General features: G+C 49.9%; 2 long non-coding RNA genes across 3 annotated transcripts in view; one reads left to right on the plus strand and one right to left on the minus strand.

Moving 5' to 3' along the window:
* LOC309618471 overlaps window positions 1-8,840 on the minus strand; it is a 157,377-nt gene extending 148,537 nt beyond the window's left edge. Inside the window, exon 1 of one of the 2 annotated variants that reach the window (XR_014238502.1) lies at window positions 8,239-8,840. This is a non-coding gene — a long non-coding RNA (uncharacterized lncRNA). The remainder of the gene's footprint in view (window positions 1-8,238) is intronic. The other variant, XR_014238503.1, reaches the window with a different exon arrangement.
* On the plus strand, window positions 3,591-6,870 carry LOC309619195. Its single transcript, XR_014238817.1, has 2 exons — window positions 3,591-3,621; window positions 6,504-6,870. It is a non-coding gene; the product is annotated as an uncharacterized lncRNA (long non-coding RNA).
* Window positions 8,841-16,823: the final 7,983 nt, after the last annotated feature.

Below are 16,823 nucleotides of genomic sequence, written 5' to 3' on the forward strand. Positions count from 1 at the left end.
AACATCTATATTTCCCAACTGGCTGGCCAGTGGCCACGGATTCCCTTCGATTCAGAGAAACTCCCTCTGCGTGACCCTGGGGCCACGACACACGCCCGGTGTGAAGCCAGAGGAGGAAGGGTCGCGGGCAGGGGTCACGGGGTGGCAACTCCCCCATAGAGAAGAAAGCCTCCTCCTGGCTTGGAATGATCCTGTACTGTCACCCCAGCCATAGGAATGGCAGCGTTGTTTCTCATTGCTTCATTTTAAAAATTTTTTTAAAAAAATCATGATAAAAAAATAAAAATGAAAAAGAACCACATTCATGGTGGCTCCAGAAACACAAGGTCACCTTCCGCCCACCGCGTAGGGGAAGGTACAGATGCCAAGAGAGGCAAAGCCGCCCCGCATCTGGGGAGCAGACCACCCGGCCCCCGGGGTCAATAAAACCACTTACTGCCGGTGCCTTCCCTACGCCCACCGTGAGGCCGGACACATGTGCTTGGGACGTCGGATGAGAAACGGGATCAGACAGAGCTTTCAGGGCTCAAGCACAGCTTCGGGAAGAAAACCCGAGACCAGAGGCGCTCATCCTAACCCAGGCACCGACCCAGGGCTCCGTGAGAGCTGCCGTAGAAATCTGACATCTCACCCCCAGGCTCAAAAGGGCGTGTCTTAGGACACTCGACTACACAGAAAAGGGTTCTACGGAAAAGCAATTTATTTTTCCAAAAAACCCCACACTCAGCAAACTTCAAATATGCAATGTGACCATGCAGGACACGTGGACAGAGAGGGTTCTCCCTGAAGTTCTCTCAGATCATGAACCCACCTCTGTCTCCCCAGCCCTCCCTGCCCCCTCCCTCCCCCACCAACACTAAAAAAATAGTCACTTTTCACAGGTGTGGGAGGTGAGGGGTTAGGGGCTCGTTCTCCTGGGTCGGTATCTAGCTGTGTCATTACACTCATCTGTGCCTTAATATCCTCTTCTGGAAAATGTGGATGACACTTATTTCAACAGGTTGAGGGGTGGCACCAGATGGGGTAGGGACATAAGAGCACTTGAAAGACTCCAGTGCAAATAATGGGGGCGTAAGGAACCCACTAGATCACCAAACGTTTTCATTTAGAAAGAACGGATGCAGCAGACTCAGAGCCGAGGGCCCCCCACGTAAACTCTCTGCACCTTACTTCCCTGGGCTCTTAGCTCTTTGTGAAGATTCTTCCTCAAAGTGAGAAGGAGATCCCAATGGCTCCCTGAGTATACACTGGGGGAAAAAAATCTAATCGTCCTAGTCAATTTGCATTTAAAATTAGTCAAGTGCCAATTCACATCCACTGGGATGGTGATTATTACTAGAAAAGGAAGAAGGAAGGGAGGAAGGGAGGGAGGGAGGGAGGAAGGAAGGAAGGAAGGAAGGAAGGAAGGAAAGAAAGGGTTGTCAAGGATGTGGAGAAACTGCAACCCTTGTGCCTTGCTGGCGGGAATGTAAAATGCTGCAGCTGCTGTTGGAAAACAGTATAGCAGTTCCTCAAAAAATTAAACGTGAAATGACCATATGACCCAGCAATTCTACCTCTGGGTATACACACAGAAGAACTGAAAGCAGGGACCCGAACAGATATTTGTACCCCTACGTTCAGAGCAGCAGCATTCATAGCCAAGAAGCAGAGGCCACCCAAGTGTCCCTCAACAGATTAATGGATAAACAAAATGTGACGTATACATAAAATGGAAAACTATTCAACCTTAAAATGGAAGGAATTCTGACACACACTACAACATGGGTGAAGCCTGAGGACATGATGTGAAATAAAGCAGACACAGAAGGACAAATATTGTATGATTCCACTTACAGGAGATACCTACAGTTGTCAAAATGATGGAGACAGAAAATAGAATGGCAGTTACTGGGGGCTGGGGGCTGGGGGAGTTAGTGTTTCATGGCCACAGAGTTTCAGTTTGGGGTGATGAAGAAGTTTTGGAGATGGATGGTGGTGATGGTGGCACAACAATGTGAAAGTACATAATGCCACTGACTGCACACTGAAAAATGCTTAAGGTGGTAAATTGATGTTATGTCCATCTTACCATAATTAAAAATGGTTTAAAATTTTTCAAAAGTTAGTTAAGTGAAGAAGGTACAAGGGCAGAAACGATCACTGTCACTTGGAGCTCCTGAGGGTTTCACTCACATACTGAAGAATTTGTCCCCAAAGGTCAGCATCTCAGACATCTTCTTTTCCACGCCTGAAGCACAACACTGGCCCAAAGAGCACTATCGCCCAGGTGCTGACCCGAAGCAACTGCACCAGTGTCTAAAGAACCATCCAAGGACTTCCCTGGCGGGCCAGTGGTTAGGACTTCACCTTCCAGTGCCAGGGGTGCAGGTTCGATCCCTGATCAGGGAGCTAAGATGCCACATGCCTCGTGGCCAAAAGACCAAAACATAAAACAAAAGCAGTATTGTTAACAAATTCAATAAAGACTTTGAAAATGGCCTGCATCAAAAAAAAATCTTAAAAAAAAATAAAGAACCATCCAGCAGGCACCAATATTTGCAGAATTAACGAGCGAGGGAATCTGAAGCAACGGATTGGAAATGCGTCTATAATTAGGGAGAGGGAATATACTCCATTTGTGACTCAGAAAGCATGGCCGAAATCCCCAACGGATTATCTGATGGGACTGCTGGGCAGGCGGAGATGGTCTCTCCCGCCCTGTCCTGCTTGGGCTCTCAGACCAGTGAAAGGAAAGGGGAGGAAACTGCTAAAGAGAAATGAGGTCAAGGGCCCACGTTTCAGGCAAAGGCGGCGGGTCTGAAAACCATTAAAATCAGACGCTATAAGAGGCATTTTCCAAACACCTGGGAGCCTCACGGACCCGAGGGGAGGGACTGATTAATTTCCGGAGACCCAGAACCGCAGTCCCTCTGTCATTTGCCCGAATGCGGCTGCTTCTGTTTTCACCATCTCCAGAAGGCAACTGGTTTCAAGACTTCTGTGTAAAAACCTGTACCAACACACCAAATACGGGAGGAGGTGATGATTCACATTACCAAAAGAATTCTTTGACAGAAACTTGCCACTTCAGCATTCCTGGAGCTTACAAACTTCCTCCAGGCCTTTCACATATCATGTGATCAACCGAGATTGGTCTTGTATAGATATTCTTCCAGGCACAAACCTAGTCTGTAAAGCAAGGGAGCCGGAGTGGTTTCGAACAGACTGTCTTTCGCCAGTGGCATAGCTCAAAGAGAGGAAATCCACCCAGGACCATTCCTGTCCTCTTGTGAAGTGAGCTGAGTGCATCCATCCTGTGATGAAGGGGGTGCTGACTAGACGTGGGGGACCCCAACCAGTTCCACGATGACAGTGGACATTGCCTAGGATGATGCTGGCCAGAAAGAGAAGTAGCAGGATCTGCCTGGGCACACAAATGTCCCAGGGAGCTGCCTCTTAAAGCTGCCCAGGCTCCCAGGGAACTCACAAACCCCAGAGGAGAGGCTGCAGATCTTATACCTAAAGCCCAGAACTGCAGTTCTTTATCGTTCATCCAAATGCAGCCACTTCTGTCTTCACTGAGTACAAAGGGCACCAGATTTCAAGACTTCTACGTCACAACCTGTGCCAACAAAACAAGTAAGTAGATGTGGGGGCCAGACCAGGTGGAGGCAATCCGGGAAGACTTCCTGGAGGAGGAGGAGGACAGAGAAGCTTTGTGGCTGGGTACGCTTGAGTGGGAAAAGGCTCATTTCTGGCTTTAGCTGGCCAAGAAGTCAATCAACTCCCTGTTTCTTACAGTGTCCACCTGTATTAAAATGGCCTGGGGTGCTTGTTAAAAATACCCATTTCTGAGTGCTACCCCCGACATGTACCAAAACAGAACCTCTAAAGGTGGGGGGAGGGTGGGGATGGTCTCTAAGAATACTCAGAATTTTACCAAATTCTCCAAGCACTTCGTTTTTATGCAAACCACAGGGTGCAGGCCAGGGGGCTGGGGGAGCAGCTCCAAGTACACTGGCTGAACTGGGTCCATGCTGATCTGGGAAGAGCTGGGCAGGGAGGACCCATGAGGAGTCACCGAGGAGAGGGACAAGGCAGGTGCAGACAGAGGGCTGTTCCAGGACTGTTTAGTCACAACATCCCCGAGCCCTCTCCCACCGACACTTCCTGTTATGACCCTCACTGGAGCTGGCTGGTGATAGAAAACGTCTGTGCCAGTGCACAAAGGGCAGGGGAGAGAGGGAAGGAGGGAGAGAGAGAGAGACAGAGACAGAGAGAGAGGATGAATATCTTTCAGTTTACAAGCTATAACAGGAAGGCTGGAAGTATAAGAAAAATCACGTCTAGGCGACCAGACCCTAATAGTAATGAGAAACTCTATCTGGACAACAGAAGTCTGGTTGGTTAAGATTTAAGTAACCTCAGAACTTCCTTATCCCAAACAAACATCACCTACACTCTAACCGCGGGCAGCCACCCCCAGCTGGAGAAGACAGCCCGAGTTTGCGTGTGTATTGTCGGTGGAAGGTTTGGACTACTGTGATCTCTGTTGCAGGTGGCAGGAGAAGGGCCTCTTTCATGAGTTTCCTCAACTTCACACAAGTGCTCTCTTATGCAAAGACGCTGGGCCAGCCTCCATCCACATGGGTGGTTTCCAAATACCCCTCCAGGCTGGCTCTCCTCAGCCCTAAAGACGAGGGGGATCCCCCTCTCCAGCCCAAGATTGCTGGACAAAACCCTCAGTCCACACTGAGGCACGAGCGGAAACCCATGTTCCCTTAGATCTGCCCAGATCACCAGTAAACGCTGCCTCTGCTGGGTTTGCACACTTAGCGCCCGACACACCTGCTGCTCAGGCGGTGTGAATCACAGGCGCGGCACGCTGGACTCGCCGCCGGCGGGTTCGGGGCTTGACAGCTGGCTCTCACACACCCGGATGTCATCGTCCACCTACACACCCCCCCAGGGCACGCTGGGACAGATCAGGCTACAACCCAATTTCTCCTAAACGACTCATTCCCAGGGGAGGTCCACGGAAGGAAGGAGAAGAGTACACAGAGATGCTTCTTCCACTGATGGTCAAGGGTCCTCTCCCCTCTACACCCTGGAGGGTCTCATCTGCCCTGCTGGCCATAAACAGTGAGGAGGGGGTGAGTTAACCTGGGGAAGAAGATGGGATGGACTTCTCAATTTTGAACCTTCTCCAGAATAAAGACCGTCTGCCTAGATGAATAAGCTTTAGCGCTCTCCTGTAGCACAGCGCTTATCGTTAAGGATCCTATATTGTACACTTAAACATTTGCTAAGAGGGGAGAGCTTCCATTAAGTGTTCTTGTCGCCAAAAGATAATAAAATAATAAATAAGAGGGCGGGAGGAAACTTTTGGAGGTGATGGGTATGCTTACGACAAAGATTGTGGTGACTGTGGTGTCAGTTTCACAGCGTATACTTATCACCAAACTCAGGAGTTGCAGACATGAAACATGTATAACTTTCTGTATGTCAATCATGCCTCAATTCAGTGATCTTTAAAGAAGACAGCCTGCTGAATCCCTCTCAACTTTCACTTTTTTACAAGACAGCACTTTCTGCCATGCAGGATCCTGAAATGGATCCCGGACCAGAAAAAGGACATTAGTGGGACAACTGGAAAAATTTGAATAAGGCCTGGAGATTAGTTCAAAGTATTCTATCAATGTTAATCCCCCACTTTGATCATCTCACTGTGACTCTATAAGACGTTAACATATAGGGAAGCTGGGTGACAGGTATAAGGGAACTCCGTGTACTCTTTGCGCAACTTTCCTGTAAATCTAGATTTCTATCAAAATCAAAAGTTGATAATAATTTTTAAAAGGACAGCATTTTAAATCCAGCTTCCTAGTAAATCTTAGTCTCTGGCATTGCTAATATAATTTCGACCCTAGTCCTGAAGGCAAATTTCAGGTTACTCTCATAACCAATGCTGATCAACTCTTTGCTTCAGGAAAACCAAAACGAAACAAAAACTGCATTCACTCAGTAAGCACTGTCTGGGCTCCTACTGTATTCTGGCTCCCAGCTGTGGTATTATCTGCTGGCTAAGTGGTGCAATCTTCCTCCAAGCCCACCTCGTAAATGTCTACCAAGAGGAGCACTCCTCTGATTTTAGACATGACTGACTTAGAGCAAAGAGAGTGATTTCTGGGAATTTTCCAAAGGAAATAATTCAGAATGTGCAAATCCTTACGTACAAAAGACACTCACCAATGCATGAATTCAAAGGGTAAAAATCTGGAAATACCTTGGTGTCCAACAATGGGAGAATTGTCACGCAAACTATGATTCAATGCCTGCAGCGAATACAGTCATTATGTGGGGAAATGTTCAAAAAAAAAAAAAAAAAAAGTGAGGGGGAATAAAGCGGGAAACAAAGTTGTATATATTGCAGGACTTCAGCAGTGAGGACATATGTCAAATTGCCAGCATTACTGTGGGAACTGGGTGTTTCCTTTCCTGATTTTTGCTCTTTTTTGCAGTTTTCTATAAAAGACAGAGAAAGGGCACGGATTACCTTTAAAATCAGACAGGGTGGGGCTTCCCTGGCGGCGCAGTGGTTGAGAATCTGCCTGCTAATGCAGGGGACACGGGTTCGAGCCCTGGTCTGGGAGGATCCCACATGCCGCGGAGCAGCTAGGCCTGTGAGCCACAACTACTGAGCCTGCGCGTCTGGAGCCTGTGCTCCGCAACAAGAGAGGCCGCGATAGTGAGAGGCCCGCGCACCGCGATGAAGAGTGGCCCCCGCTTGCCAAAGCTGGAGAAAGCCCTCGCACAGAAGCGAAGACCCAACACAGCCATAAATAAATAAATAAATAAATAAATAAATAAATGAATGAATGAATGAATGAATGAATAAAAAAAAAAGGCTTTGGTTGATGGGGAATTCCCTGGCGGTCCAGTGGTTAGGACTCCATGCTAAAAAAAAAAAAAAAAAAAAAAAAATCAGATAGGGTGCAGAGGCAGGGCTTCCGGCCATCAGTGGGACAATTTCAACAGTTCCTCTCCCAGAGAGGGTGGGGAAGGGCCACAGGGTACACGCTGCACCAGCGTGGGCAGTTCCACGGACCTGGGTGTGGCCGGGGCACAGGCTCCTGGGGGAGGGGCGGTACCAACACACATCACCTTTTTTCTTCCCGTGGTGTCTGGCTCTCCCCCTCTTCCCAAGCAGGCGCTCACGGGGGGCACGGGCACCCTGCACACAGTCCAAGGCAGACCCGTGACAGCTTGCAGAAGTGTTCTGTGCAGGAGGGACTTCTGGGCAGGAAACGGGTCATCACAGACAGACTGCCAACAGGGCTGGAGGGAGGGGAGGGAACCCCACATCTGGGAAAGCACCCCCAGGAAACCATCTTCGGGGGAAAGAGTTGAGGACAAGTGCCAAAGAGGGAGGAGGAAAGGGAGGCCCCCAGTTTATCTGTGCATCAAGGCGGATTCGCTCATTCATTCAACAGACAGCTACTCTGCACCTACTCGGTGACAGGCACGGCGCTGCTCCAAACAGCGCGCACACAAAAGGACAAGGAGAGGAGGGCGCTATGGACTCAGAAGCAGCTTGCTTCCAGCTCAGGACTCAAGACTACGCCCCTCCCCACGCTGGCCGGGAAACCTCTTCCATTAACAATTTGCACTGACGGCGGGGGGCGCGGGTACGCACTGGGCCGAATGCCTGCTACCTCCCACCCGTTCAGAAAGCCGCCTGATGGGTGGCGCAGTCCTTGCAGTAAAGCCGCTCACCAGCAACCAGGACCGGGGACCAGGGACATTCACACCCCACCCCCGGCGAGAGGGGCTCCAAGCGCTGCGCCCCGATCGCATTCTGGGTCGCCAGTGGACAGACGACGGGAGCTCACCGAGGCGGCTCAGTTCCCGAGGTAACGGGCCCTGCAGGGCGACGAGGTGAGAAGGTAAGTTCGATGGGGGGTCGGGCGGGTGCGCCCAGGACGCGGGCCTCTCCCCAGCCTGGGGCTCTGTCCCCCGGGTCAGCCAGCGGCCAGGCGGCGTTGGGAAGGGAGATGACCGAGAGCGCCCAGAATGGGCGATGACCACCGCCACCGGGCGAATCGGCTCCGCTTGGAGGCAGAGGGATGGCTAAAGTGACCTCTGGGAAGATGTCAATTACAAGAACAAAAATTTCAACCCAGAACCTCAAGACCTTCATAAAGCGACGCAGGGGGTGAAATCCCCCCTCTTCCCCCGAATCGCGGGGAAACTTACCTACAGGTAAGGGACTCGACTGTTAGGTAGAATGTGCATCAATCCACGGTTGGAGACGAGGTTGTGGGTCATCCGAGCCCGGCCGAGACGCACCAAGTAATCCACGTTAGGGGGTCCGGAGGCCCCTACCCCATTCCCCACTTTCCATCCAAGGCCAAAGCGCCGGCAGCCCCGGCCTCTGCGCCCGGGACCCGCGGAGATCGCGCTTGGATTCGCTGGCCCGGGTTCCCCAGCGGCGCCCCGGCGACCCCGGCGAGCGCATCCCGCCTCCTCGCGCTCGGAGAGCAGCGCCTCGCCTTTCTTCGCTGCGCATCGCCAGCGCGACCCCAGAGATCCCAGCCGGGAACCCCTCTGCCGAGCCCGGGAAAGCGCCAAGGGCAATCCGCTCCGGGCCTGGGGTTTGCAGGTCCGCGGGGCCCGGGCGGCGGGGGCTGGGCGCCCGCCGGGCAAGAGAGACCCGGGTGAGAAGCACCGAGCGGCGGCTGCCAGTTACGGGGTGTGACGCCCCGCGGACACACCGCCTCGCCCGCGCCACCTCCGCGCTCTGCCCGCGGCCGGACCATTCTGCCTTTAAATAGCAGCCGGGCCCAGGACGGGGCGGGGCGGGGAGGGCGGAGAGGGCGGGGAGCGGGACGAACTGTTTCCTGGGAGATGTAGTTCCGTCTTCCAGCCACAACAAACGCAGAGCAGCATAGGAATGGTTGGGGTCCGCCCGCAACAGCTGTCCTCCCCTGCGCCCTAACTCCGGAGACAAGGCTGGGATTCCAGCCTCACTGCCAGCTCCGTTAGATCTAGGCTGCCCTCTGTGCATAAGGTGGGTCACACCAAGCTAAATTCTGCCCAGGACGACCAACCTTAGTAGCCCTGGAGTCGGGCAAACCCAGCTAAGTTGCAACCCCTGCCTGCCAACAACTAGCTGTGTGACCTTCACGTTGGAGTTACCATGTATGCCTCGGATTCTTCATCTGACACAGAGACAGGATATTAGTATCTGCTTCCACTGGATCGTAGAGGGAGGTGACCCTCCAGGGCGGCCTGATCTCCCCATCCCTAAGCGCTAAGCAAACTTGATTTCAAGGCTTCACTTGTGCAAACCACTTGCCATCCTGAGACCCTCCTAGATTAAAATTCTGGAGCTCCCACGGCCCGGTCAGTCAGGCTTCAATTTCTGCAGCCGCCTCTCGTTCATTCACCACCTGCACACACTGGACGCAGGAAAGCAGGAGTCAAGCCAGAGGGGCTCACGCAAGCCTGAGGAGGAAACAGCATCGTGATAACCGCGTGGACGTGAAAGAGGCCGTATGGACCACGGGCACCTAACCCTGCCTGGGGGCAACAGCCAAGGTGTCCAGAAGGCAGGTGTCTGACCTGATTCTGGAAGGAATAGTTAGGAAGTAGCCAAACAAAAAGACACAAACACAAAACAACCACAGAGGAGGGCAAGAGAGCCATGCATATGGAGGAAACACTGAGGGTATAAAAGAAGGAAGGGGGGCAGGCTGAAGAGGAGGGGGGGCTTGTGTTAATTTCCTGGGGCTGCTGTACAACTGCGTGGCTTAGAACTACAGAAATGTATCGTCCCACAGTCCTGCAGGATATTTATTGATATGTGTATACACGTGGGTTAGTATGCACACATGTGTCTCCTTGCTCTCTCTGCTGAGAGGTCCTAGAAGCAACGATACCCCAGTAGCAATAAGCACTAGAGCCATGGTTTGTTTCTAATACCACTGTCCAATAAAAGGATCCAGGGCTCCTTGGAGAAATGGCTGATTCTAGGACTGAGGCAGGAAATATACAAGATGAGCCTGGAGCATCTGATAGCCCCAGAAAGTAAGACTGCATGAAAGCACATGCACACATGCCACACAGTGATGGGGTACATCAAAAGGATACGGAAACCAATTCAAAGAGCTCCTAATGGCCAAAGTTGGGGAATGATCTGAGCAACAAAATAAGTACAATAGTGTAGGATTATAACCCAAAGTATAAAACAAATATTCATGATTCCATACGGATATATGTAGATAATTGAATAAATAAATATATGAGGGAACATAAACAAAATTCATGTCGATATTCTGCCTTGAAGGAACTAGAGCCCAACTTCTGGCTCCTTCAGGGAGGGCTGCTCTTCCTTCCAAGAGTAAAGTGTGGAGGGTGGGCAGGGGACAGAGAACTCCCCTATCACGTAAGCATGAGAAAAATTCCAGTGCAGGGACATTCTACAGAATGCCTGACCAGTACCCCTCAAAGCTATCGAGGTCACCAAAAATAAGTAAAGTCTTCTGTGAGAAACGTCACAGCCCAGAGAAGACTAAGGAAATATGCGACTAAATGTAATGTGGGACCCTGGACCAGAAAAAGAACATAAGATCAAAACTAAGGAGATCGGAATAAAGCAAGAGTTTAATCAATAATAATGTATCAATATTGATTCATTCACTGTTGCAAGTAAAAGATGCTAATAAAAGATGCTAATCAACAGGAGGAACTAGATGTGAGGTATATGGGAACTCTCTGTACTATCTTTGCAACTGTTCTGTAAATCTATTCTAAAATAGATTAAAACCATATATACACACACACACACACACACACACACACACACCCCTTATAAATATCCACCCACATGCAGGTGGTAAAAAATTGCAGTATCTACTCTCTCATGCATCAAGTTTCCACATTTTGGGGGCAGGTTCATAGTTCTCTGTTCTGTTATTGGTCCATTTTTTTCTAACTCCATGCCATCATCACACTGCTTTAATTCTTATAAAATTCTTAGATCTTAATATTCAGTGGGACATTTCACCCACTTTCCTTCAAGCGTTGCGTGGCCATTCTTGGACTTCTGCATTTCCAAATTAAATTCAGAATTAGTGTTTTAAATTTCAAATACATATAAATGAAAATTGTGGAGGAAGAATACCTCCAGAAGCCCCTCACTGCTCACAAAATTACATGTAAACTTGACAGCCTGGCATCAAAAGCCTTCTATGGTCTGACCTTATCCAACAAACCCCCCTGTACTCCAAGCTAACTGGAATATTTGCTGTTTCCAAGCTGACCTCAGCTTTCTCTAGTCCTCACTGTAGATCCAAGTGCCTCCTCTACCCAAACTGCTTCTGCTTATGGAGCTCTGTACATATCTTCTACCTACCTTCCAAGGCCAGCTCGCATGCCACCTCTTCCATGAAGTCCTCCCAGATGTCCATGACCTGAGAGAACTCCATTCAACCAACGAGCACTTTGAGTCTTTTCTAGACTAAGTTTCTTGAGGTCGGGCATTCGTTCCTCTTTGTCATGATCCTCTTATCCCCAACGCTGCACAGAGTAGGAGCTTCAGAGGTATTTGGAAATTCGATGTAGTGCTTGCAATAGGGTTCTTGGCACCAGCGTACACTTGTTTTTACTGGTAGCGCCAATACCAATGTCATAGTTGCTGAGGTTCTCCGTTCTCTGGGAGCTTGCTGTGTGCCAGGCACTGTCCTGAACATTTACGATGCATCATGTCATACAGTCTCTCAATACGCCAACGGTAGGTGCTATTATTAATCTCATCTTAGAGAAAAGAAAAATCAAAGCTGGGAACAGTTAAGCGATTTGCTTAATGTCGTGGGGCAAGTAAAGAGCAGAGCCAGGGCTCGAACCCAGAGACGTCTCTCAGAAACATCTCTTCCCTACTCCACGCTTCCAGATAGTGGGGCTATAAATTTCCGGGAAGCAAGGGCTAAATCTTCTTACACCTGTACCTGCTGCACCAGAGTCTGTTCCAGGAGGAGTAGGTGCCCTGCTCAAGCTGGTGTCAGAACGTGGCTGGACAGGTCGAAAGCACCCAGCACAGTGTCCTTCCTATGACAAGTGCCCAATAAATGTTAGTGACCCCATGATTCCACCTGCTCTCGGGTCCTTCCTTCTGCCCCATCCCTGCCCCATGCATGCTCTTCCGTCACCCATTCTACTCCCCCTTATCGAAAGGAGATGCCTCCAACAGTCCGGCAATGGTGACAAACAAAGTGATGGATCTAAATGGACCACAGTGCAGGAGACAGGGGTCAGTGTGATGGTGGGAATAAATAAAGCACTGGCTTGGGACATGAGTGCTCAAAGTCAGACAGCTTGTCTTCATCAATCAACATACATAACACATGGTATGAAGGCACAGGTCTGCGGGTCATGACTTTGGGAAAGTCTCTAAGTTTCCATTGTTTTGCTCATCAAAAAGTGGAAATCTACCTAAGAGTAGATACACTCTGAGGCAAGATAGCATCAGGTTCAACGGGTGATCTGAGCCAGACTAAATCCTAGGCTCAAAGCCCAGCTCTGGTACTTTCTAGCAACAGGGTATTGATGGATCTGTCCTCAGTGTCATCATCTGTAGAATGGGGATAATTCATAGGGCTGTTTCAAGGCACAAATGAGTTAAGAGCTGGAAAACATTTGGGACGGTGCCTGGCACAGAGCAAGCACTCAGTAAATACCAGCTCCTCGGTATGCTCCTGGGACTTGTTCAGCTCTTTGCAGGAGCATCTCAGAAGTGCCAGGGGCTTAATCCCTCCAAGGAAAACCCTCAAGCAACGAGGGAAGGGAGTTATTGGTTAAATATCCCATCCTTTCCCTCCTTCGATTTGGCCATTCTGAATTTTACTCTACCCAGTTGCTCAAAGGGTCTCCAGTAAGATTCAGCCCTGGATGCTCAAGGCATAACCTCTCCTTAACCCACCATTAACTGACTTCCCCCCTCCTGATTCACTCCCAGCACCGCCATCCTTCAAGGTGCTTCCAAAGATAAACTCCCAAATCAATTACTTACACCCAAGTACACGTCTGCTTTGAGAAGAATCCAAAATAAGACACCACCCACAAATTGGCTTTCTTTTCTAGATTCTTTATTCGTGCCTATGATTTTCTAAGTCTCCCAGACACCAGGGTTGAAATCTTTGCATCAGTTTTGATTCTTTTGCTCCATCCCTTCTCCAAGCCCTCCATGCCTGGAGATGTCTGATTTCCACCATTATTCCTACCCTAGCTCGGGTCCTCATAACCTCCCACCTATTACTTACACCATTCTTCCTGCCTGGAATGTTCCTCCGCCTTTGCCAGGCTTGTCCTTACTGAGTGGCATCCCTATGCCATGCCCTGTGCCAGGTGTGCCCGTCAAGGCTCCTCTGGGCTGGCCTTCCCTGCCGCCCCATTCCGGTGCTGGCTCTCTTCTCAGAACCTGCTTTACACTGTGATCCATGCCGGTCATTTAACATTGACAACGTGCTCTTTTGCATCACTGATTATTTGCATTATTGGCTCCTCCAATAAATTGTTTTGTCTTAGGGTCAAGAAGCATATCATATTTTTAAAATACCCTCAATAGGGCCTTATGTCCACATTGGCTGGTTCCATTTGGCTGACAAGCTTACCTCGGTAGCAAGGTAAAGGCAGGTAAATGGTGTCCTGGCAAGTGGACAAACTTATTCATTCCCCACATTGTACTGAGTCAACCCCCAGAATCTCAGGCACAAAGCCCCACCCAAAGCGCGATCTTACAGAAAGCTGCCCAAGCTGGTAGAATTAATTGGCTGCCCCTACACGCCAACACCACCCTGCCAGTCAGTATTTTTGACGGTTTATGGCATCATGAGGGGTTAAGGTGGGAGGTGTTACCACATATAAAAAGGATAGTGTCGGGACTTCCCTGGTGGTCCAGTGGTAAAGAATCCACCTTCCAATGCAGGGGACGCAGGTTCGATCCCTGGTCAGGGAACTAAGATTCCACATGCCGTGGGGCAACTAAGCCGGCTCGCCCCAACTACTGAGCCCGTGCACCTCAACTAGGAGCCCGCGTGCCGCAAACTACAGAGCCCACGTGCCCTGGAGCCTGCGCGCCACAACTAGAGAAGAGAAAACCCGCACGCCACAACTAGAGAGAAGCCCGCACACCGCAACTAAGACCCGACACAGCCAAAAATAAATTAAATAAATAAATAAATAATAAATTTAAAAAAAAAAAAAAAGAAAAAGAACAGGGCTCAAATGGTGACATCCCCACCACAGCTTGCCAGGTCTCACAGGACCTGGCCCCCCGCTGTAAATGAACAACAAAAAACAACAAAAAACGGATAGTGTCGGCCTGAGAAGTGCTACGAAGGATGGAAGTTGGTAGTTTTCTGCCTCTGCATGGAACTGGGGACCACTCACTCATTCGATCATTCATTCATTCAACTATTTGGCACCAAGTAAGCACCAGACACTATGCAAGGCACTGGGGGTATAATTACAAAGTTGAGAGTCAAGGTCCTTGTCCTTGCGGGAGAGACAAACAATAAATAAGTGAATAACCAAACTAAATACTTGCAGAGTGTGATAAGAAATAAAGAAACCAACAAGGATAGAAAGAAGAGGCTATAATAGAGGCAAAAGAGAGTCTGACTTGGAAAAGCTTCTCCAAGGAAGGGACAAGTTACAAAACTGATTAAAACTAGATCACTGCTGGTGCACACACCTGTGTAGCCAGAGAAGGCTTCCTGGAGGAGCTGCACGCTACTTTGGCTTTAAAAGCAGAGAAGTTTGGTCAAAGGATGGTGTAGAGGTGGCTGAGGCAGAGGCTAAGATGCAGGAAAGAGGTGCGTGTGAGGGAGATGACCAGGGAGAAAAGAAAGCTTGCCCTCTTCTGCCTGAGGACATTATCAGAACAGGTGTGACACAGTCTAACCTCCAGGTGAGACGCAGCAGCCAGTTCTCCTCCACGTCTCCCATGATGGCAAGAAGCTGTTGGACTCAGAACGCACATCTTCCCCTGGAAATGCAGCGGCTTCAGAAAGCCCCAGACACCCTGGCGCCCGGGCCCAAGGTGACGGAAGGAATGGGACCCATCTAAGAATACGCCTTCTCCTTTTCACAGAACTAGCAAAATTAAATACAGCATCGCACAGAGGGGTCCCCGGGTGTGTGTGGTGGGGAATCAGAGCTTGGGACTGGCCCTGGGGTCCTCCTCGGGTTAGCAGGAAGCCCTACCCTGATTTTGCGAGAAGTTTTGTGATGCAAATCGTCTCAAAGCACTGGTCCAGGCCTTCACCTGAGATGCCCTCCATTCTCCCTTCGGTCATTTCTTCCACTCCAGAGAGGGGGTCAGATGGGTGGGAGATGTGATTGAGTGGCACTGGGAAAATGCCTCGGCCCCGCCCACTGCTCCTACCACCCCCCACCCCCCCAGGAAGGAGGAGACACACACCTGCCCTCCTCTGAGAACACTGAGGCTTTGTTTGCTGGAGGTTCGGAAATCACCTCCTCAGTTACCTCAACCAACCCTGAAAGTTTGGGCTGGACGGATTGAGGGGCAGAGCGGCAGAAAGGTGGGGTAGCTAGTAACAGCCAACAAGCACACCCAAGCCTGTCCCCCAGCCCCAGTGAGGTGAGGCCCACTGTGACCCTACCTCCCTTACAGATGACACAATCAGTTTAGAGAGGACCGAAGACCTTGACCAAGGTCTCATGGCGGGCTTTGAACTCCAGTTATTCTGACCATATAACCTGTAGATTTTCCTTTGACATCCCCTACCTCTCTGCCGGCCAGACTTCAGAGCAACTGAAGCAGTGGGTCTCTATTGCTCTAGTGAAGAAACTGCAGGTGGAAGGATGTAAGGGTGTTGAGGGGATCAGGTGACTGCTCTGGGAGAGGGGGCTGGTGAACACGACAGAAACTTGCTCCATCAGTCCAAAGAACACACAAAGATGGCCACAAAGGCTTCGTTCCTCCTCTCACTGAGAGGTGGAATCTAATTTCTCTCTCCTTGTTGCTGGAGACGAGTGACTTGTTTTCATGCCCAAGCGCACGTGCTAGGAGCAACAGTCCCAGATTTCTGAAGCCAAATTATAAGAAGCCATGCAGCTTCTTGGCATTCTTGAGCCACCATGGAAAATTCTGAGTAATCTGAGAGCACCTTCGAGAGACCATCTGTGCTCTGGCCAGACCGTCGGTGCTCTGGCCGACCACCCCAACTGAGACATCTCCAGCCAAGTGTCAGAGATGTGGGTGAGGCTACCTTGGACCCCCCCAAGACTAGCCACGCACCAGCTGAAAACCACTGAATGGCTGTCACTGATGCCACATGAGACAGAAAAACTGCTCAGTTGAACTTCGCTCTAATTCTGACCTACAAATCTGTGAGATAGAGGTCAAGGTTTGTGAGTTTTCAGCCACTAAGTTTTGGGGTAGTTCTTTACACAGCAGTGTGTCATTGCTGTTTATAGAATATGTATAAACATATTCCACACTCGGATGACTGTTTTCTTTTTTCTTTTGTGAACAAGGAAGCACATAGACTTAATTGTCAATAGCAGCCATCTGCACCCAGCAACTAGCCTTAGGGTGAAGGCATCTCAGGGGCTGGGAGAGCTAAAATGAAAGAACCAGGGTCCCCAGTGACATCATTGATCTATTGAATCCACTGGTTCTGGAGCCTGTCCTACCACTAGAACTCTTGCTATGTGAAGAAGTACATGTCATCACTGTTTAAACTCGTAAGTTATGTCAGGGTTTGTGTCACTCGCCCAGAAGGCATCCTTGACTAACCAGTCATGTTGACTGCTCC

The sequence above is a fragment of the Balaenoptera borealis genome (assembly GCF_965194805.1).
Source record: "Balaenoptera borealis genome assembly, chromosome: 20".
Classification (NCBI taxonomy): domain Eukaryota; kingdom Metazoa; phylum Chordata; class Mammalia; order Artiodactyla; family Balaenopteridae; genus Balaenoptera; species Balaenoptera borealis.